Source organism: Mustela putorius, unplaced genomic scaffold (assembly GCF_011764305.1).
Source record: "Mustela putorius furo isolate JIRA1106 unplaced genomic scaffold, ASM1176430v1.1 tig00003845_pilon_pilon_pilon, whole genome shotgun sequence".
Taxonomy (NCBI): domain Eukaryota; kingdom Metazoa; phylum Chordata; class Mammalia; order Carnivora; family Mustelidae; genus Mustela; species Mustela putorius.
The window spans coordinates 85,199,176-85,205,175 of NW_025421998.1; positions in this window are offsets into that span (position 1 = coordinate 85,199,176).

Below are 6,000 nucleotides of genomic sequence, written 5' to 3' on the forward strand. Positions count from 1 at the left end.
CCTCTCTGCCTATTTGTGATCTCTGTCTCTCAGATAAATAAGTGAAAATCTTTTTTTAAAAAAAGAAGTTATTGGTAAGATGACTAGAGGTATTCGTGAAAGAAAGCATACAATGGAATTGAAGTTCATACAAAAGAGAGCTGAGTAAACAGAGAAATACATACTGCTTCTTAACAGAATGGCTCAGGGCTATAAAATAATAATCTCCCCAAATTTATCATTTTAAGGATGTCCTGAACAGTATATCAACAGGTTTCTGTATGGCATTTGGCAAGCTGATTCAAATTCATCTGAAAGAGAAAAATGGCAAGAGTGGTGTCTTCCAGCAGATACTGAAACTATCACCAAGCTTTGGTAATTAACTCACTGTAGACTGGCAGAGAAATAGACCAGTAAGTTGACGGAACAAAAGAGATGGTCCAGAAACATGTATTTATGAGAGATCAATGGATGATAAAAGGGACATTTCAAATGAGTGAAGTGACAGATGATGTATTTAACAGTTTCAACAATTAGCTAATTGTTGGGGTGAAAATAACGTTCAATCACTTCCACACACAATGTAAAAATACATTCTAAGTGGATTAGGGATCTAAGCAAAAAAATTTTAAAGTGCTGGGGTAATTCATAATCTCCGTAGATGTAGAATAAATAGTTGACAAAATTCAAAATCCCTTCATGATTAAAAACTTAGAAAACTCATGTCAACTATACTTCAATTAAAAAAGATTTTTTTTTTTAACTGGGGCACCTGGGTGGCTCAGTGGGTTAAAGCCACTGCCTTTGGCTCAGGTCATGATCCCAGGATCCTGGGATCGAGCCCCGCATCGGGCTCTCTGCTCGGCAGGGAGCCTGCTTCCTCCTCTCTCTCTGCCTGCCTCTCTGCCTACTTGTGATCTCTGTCTGTCAAATAAATAAATAAAATCTTTTTAAAAAAATTAACTTAGGAAACGAGCATTAGAAAAGAGTTTCTCTAATTGGATAAAAGGCATCTATCAAAAAAACTACATTGAACTTAATGATGAAAGATCAAATGATTTTCCTGAGATTGGAAACAAGCCAAAGATAGTCACTCTCCACTCAGCTTTACACAGGCAGTTTTAGCGAGGACAATAATGCAAGGAAACATATACGGCTTGGAAAGGAAGAAACAAAACTATTTTCAGACCTGATTATCTACTTAGAAAATCCCAAAGAATCTACCAGAAAGTTACTAGAACTAATGAGTAATTTAAGTAAGATTGCAGGATACAAGGTCGATAGACAAAAATCAATAGTATTTCTGTATACTCACCGGGGAAAAAAATAAAAACTGAAATTAAACAGTATTATTTATCACCCGAAATAGCATCATTTTAGTACCTCTTCAAAATGAAATATTTAGTACACATGTAACAAAATCTGTATTTTCTGTGTAATTAAGACTATAACACACTGACGGAAGGCAGCAAATACCTAAAAAAATACCGTCTCCAGGGACTGGAGGACTCAATATTGTGAAGATGCCAACTTTCCCAAAACTAATGTGGGGATTCAATCAATGCAAGACTAATTGAAATCCCAGTAGGATTATTATTTTTGTTAGATACCATATCTAAAATTAATGTGGGGAGGCAAAGGTGCTAAAATAACCAAACATTTTGGAGGAGAAGAACAAGATCATAGGACTCATTCTATATGGTTTCAAGAGCTTTTATAAAACTACAGAGATCAGGACAGGGTAGGTCTGTGATGTGGTAAGAAGACAGAGGATTCATGGAACAGGAGAGAGAGTCCAGAAATAGATCGAATTGGCCAGCTGCTTTTTGACAAAGGTGCAAACACAATTGAATGGAGAAAGGAGAGTCTTTTCAATGGATGTCTTTCAATGCACATCCAAACAATCGGACGTCCATACGCAAAAACTCAACCTCAGTCCAGATCTTTCACCTTATTCCAAAATAATGAAAAATAGCTCACAGACCTAAATATGAAATCCAAAACTATAAAACTTCCAGAAAAAAAAAAAAAAACCTTTGTGAACTTAGGTTAGGCAGAGATTTCTTAGAACTAATACAAAAAGCATGATCCATAGCGACAACAACAAAAAATTACAAATTGGACTTTATCAAAATTAAAAATTTCTCTGCAAATGACTTTGTTAAGAGAATAAGAAAACAAGCCACAGACTGGAAGCAGTATCTGCATAGTATATATCTGACCAAGGACTTGTATTGAAAAAAAATATATGAAGGACTTTTAAAATTCAATACTAAAAAATAAATAACCCACTTTTTAAAACAGACAAAAGATTTGAACAAATAACACATATGCCCGGCAAATAAATACAACAGAAGATACCATCATTAGTTAAGGGCAATGCAAATTAAAAGCACGATGAGTTGTCACTATACACTTATTAGAATATTTTTTTAAAACCTGACAATAACAAAACAAATGCACCACAGTGCATTTGGAACTACTGTACTCTGCAGGTAGGAATGCAAAATAGTAGTCCTTTAGAAGACAGCTCAATGGTTCATCCCGTTAAGCACACACTTACTACAGGATCCAGTAGTCCCTGTCTGAGGTCTTTAGCCAAGAGAGCTGAAGACTTCTGTTCGCCCAAAACCTTTATGTGATGTTCAGAATGTCTTTATTCATAATATCCCCAAACCAGAAGAGACCCAAATGCCCTTTGGCTGGTGAATGAATCAATAAACTGTGATAGGTCCATATAATGGAATGCTATTCAGCAATAAAAATCACAAACTGCTAATGCATGCAACAACATGTATGAATCCCATCTGCCTTATGCTTTATGATTCCATTTACATGAGAATGAGAAATCCTTGCAAACAGGTCAGTGGTTGGCACTGGCTGGGAGTGGGAAGGAAGGCATGGATGAATTTGGGGACCCATAGAACTGTTCCGTATCTTGTTTGTGGTGATGGTTACTTGGCTTATGAATTTTAAAAATTCATATTTTAAAAACACTACAAAGAGAGAATGTTACTGTATGTAAATTTTAAAATGTGAATTAAAAAGTAACTTAAGGGCGCCTGGGTGGCTCAGTGGGTTAAGCTGCTGCCTTCAGCTCAGGTCATGATCTCGGGGTCCTGGGATCGAGTCCCGCATCGGGCTCTCTGCTCAGCAGGGAGCCTGCTTCCCTCTCTCTCTCTGCCTGCCTCTCCATCTACTTGTGATTTCTCTCTGTCAAATAAATAAATAAAATCTTTTAAAAAAAAAAGTAACTTAAAAATTACAGACTTTCTCATTGAGCAGTAGAGAAGGCAGGCAGAAACCTAGAAGCTTTGGGAAAAAAAAATGATGCTGAAATATATGATTACCACAAAATATTAAACTTTTGTAGGACAAACATCACTCTAAACAAATAAAAATCAGGCCACAGGCTCAGTGACTGTATAATGTCAGCATATGTAACAGCCTAAGAATAAAGAACCGTAAAACAAGGAGTGCCTACAAATTAACATGCAAAAAGATAATAAGACCCACAGAAAGTATGAGATAATAAATCTATGTTGTTTTAAGCTGCTTAAAAAAAGATAAATAATAGAACGGACAAATGGGCAAAGTACATGCAGCACAGGGTAAAATAAAAGCACACAAAGTTCACAGAAAGAACCAAATGGTCAATAAACACGGAAAGATTCATTGCCTCACAGTGAGCTATGAATTAAAGCAATACTATAATATCATTTTCAGCCATCACATAGCAAAACCTTTAGATGGTTAAAAGCCAGCTAGTAAGGATGTTAGGCTACAGGTAACTCCCATCGAGTTTTTGAAAGTGTATAATGGTAAAACATTTTGGAGGATAATTTAATAGTAGCTATCAAAAACTTCAGTGTTCATATTTTTTTTGACTCAGTAATTTCACTTCCAGGTATGAACTATAGCCATATTTGCAGGGGTGCACAAAGATAGATATAAAAATATTTTTCTATTAAAGCATTGTAGAAGTGAAAAGTCAGAATCCACTTAAATACCTATGAGCAGAGGAGTGGTTAAATAAATTAGGTAAATCTATTTCATGGACAGCTATGACAGAGGACAGTATGTTAGGACCAATCCAGTCCTGTATCCATTTATTTACAGAGAAACACATCATTAAATGAAAAGGCAAGTTTTAATCAATGTATATTGATCCTATCTGTGTTTTTCAAGAATCTACAAATCTGTAGACACAAAAACACACACACAGAAAAGTCTAAATAAATACTCAGAGTTGGGGGGGGCAATGAGATTGAGGAAACTCACTTTTCACTTTACATACTTTAGTCTTATTTGATGTGTAAAAATGCAAATGTACTTATGTTTTATTTGCATAGCTTTTTTTTTAATTAATGAAGAAATGGTATCCACATAGATCTTTACATTGTAAATTAAGTAAACTCAAGTGAAAAACACAAAGGTATGTAATTTCCAAATCATAAATGGGGGATGGGATATCTGAGTGGTTGTCAGTTAAACCTCTGCCCTTGGCTCAGGTAATGATCCCAGGGTCCTGAGATGGAGTCCTACATTGGGCTCCTTGCTCAGCGAGGAGCCTGCTTCTCCCTCTCCCTCTCTCTCTGTCTCTCTTTAATGAATAAATAAAATCTTTAAAAAAATCATAAATGGGGGGAAGTAAACTTGATCACTAGAGTAAGAAAAAATAGAAGAGAAATAACCAGGAAGCAGTGAAAATAGAAACCATAAGCTAAGTCGACAGAACAAAGACTGGTATATATAACTTACATCATGGTAGATGAGAATTGCTTTAAAATCTTTATCAAAAAAAATTTCAGATTAAGGGGGAAAAAAATTAAGCCATGAGCTGTTAACAAAATGAATCTCTCTCTCTCTCTCTCTCTCTCTGTATATATCTCAGTAACAAATATACACACATACACACACACTCATAGTGGAAGTGATGGTGCAGGTTAATGTAACCAAAGGGAGCCCATCCATATGTGCTAATATTAAAATCATTTAAAATAGGATTTGGGGGAAGAACATTAAATGGAACAAATCTAATTATTTTTATATTGATAAATGATAGGGTACACTACAAAGGTGATACAGCCAAGAACATAAATGCCTCCAAACAGAGAACTGGTTGACTACATTAGGCTCCCTATTTATTTACAGTGAAACTCTACAGGGACACTAAACTGCTAATGAGTAACAAGAAACAATGGCAGGAAAATATGTTATAAACTCTGAAGGAAATCCATATGTACCGTAAGTGCTCTATGATCTCAATTTTGTCTTAAAATTTTGTAAAAAAAGAGAGCGAGGACTGGAAGGACCTTTGCATCCGGGCTGTCCCTCGTGGGTGTGCCGTGCAGAAAGGACAGACGTGCTGAAGCAACCCTAAAGCAGGACTCTTACCCACATGGGAGGACGTAATACTGGGCATGTAGATGGGGGGTTGGAGAGCTTTACCTTGAACCCAACCCAGCCGTAGCTGCTATTTCTCTTCCTTTTATGTCTCAGACTTCCAGCAGCCTAGGTTTCATGATTCCCTTACCGGGGCAACCTGGTGACAGTCTGTAATCACTTTTCCTGAGACTAGTACTTACCCTAATGAGCCATCACTCTTTCCCTATGATTTATGTGGTTTGGGGATTTGGCTCCATTATTGATGTTTCAGGATATCCCTTAAGGGGTGCCAAGATCATAGAAAGACCCAGATTGACCTGGAAGCATGTAGGTGATCACAGGTAAGTGCCCTATGGCCCCTGGTACCCAAACTCCACAAGAAAAACTAGATGGCCATGGACTCCTTTGAGGACACATTGGTCTTAGAGGTCCTACTGGAAGTCTATCTCTTTTTGTCTCTCTTCTAATAGCTTCTTCTGGAGATTGACCTGTTATGGTGCTAGGAAAGGACTAACGAGGAGAAAATTGGGAAAACATGACATAGAAGTGGCTCGATTTGCATAACCTGACATCAACATGTGCTCCTTCTGATAAAGCTTCAGGTGATATATCCTGCCTCTCCCGGGATGCCAG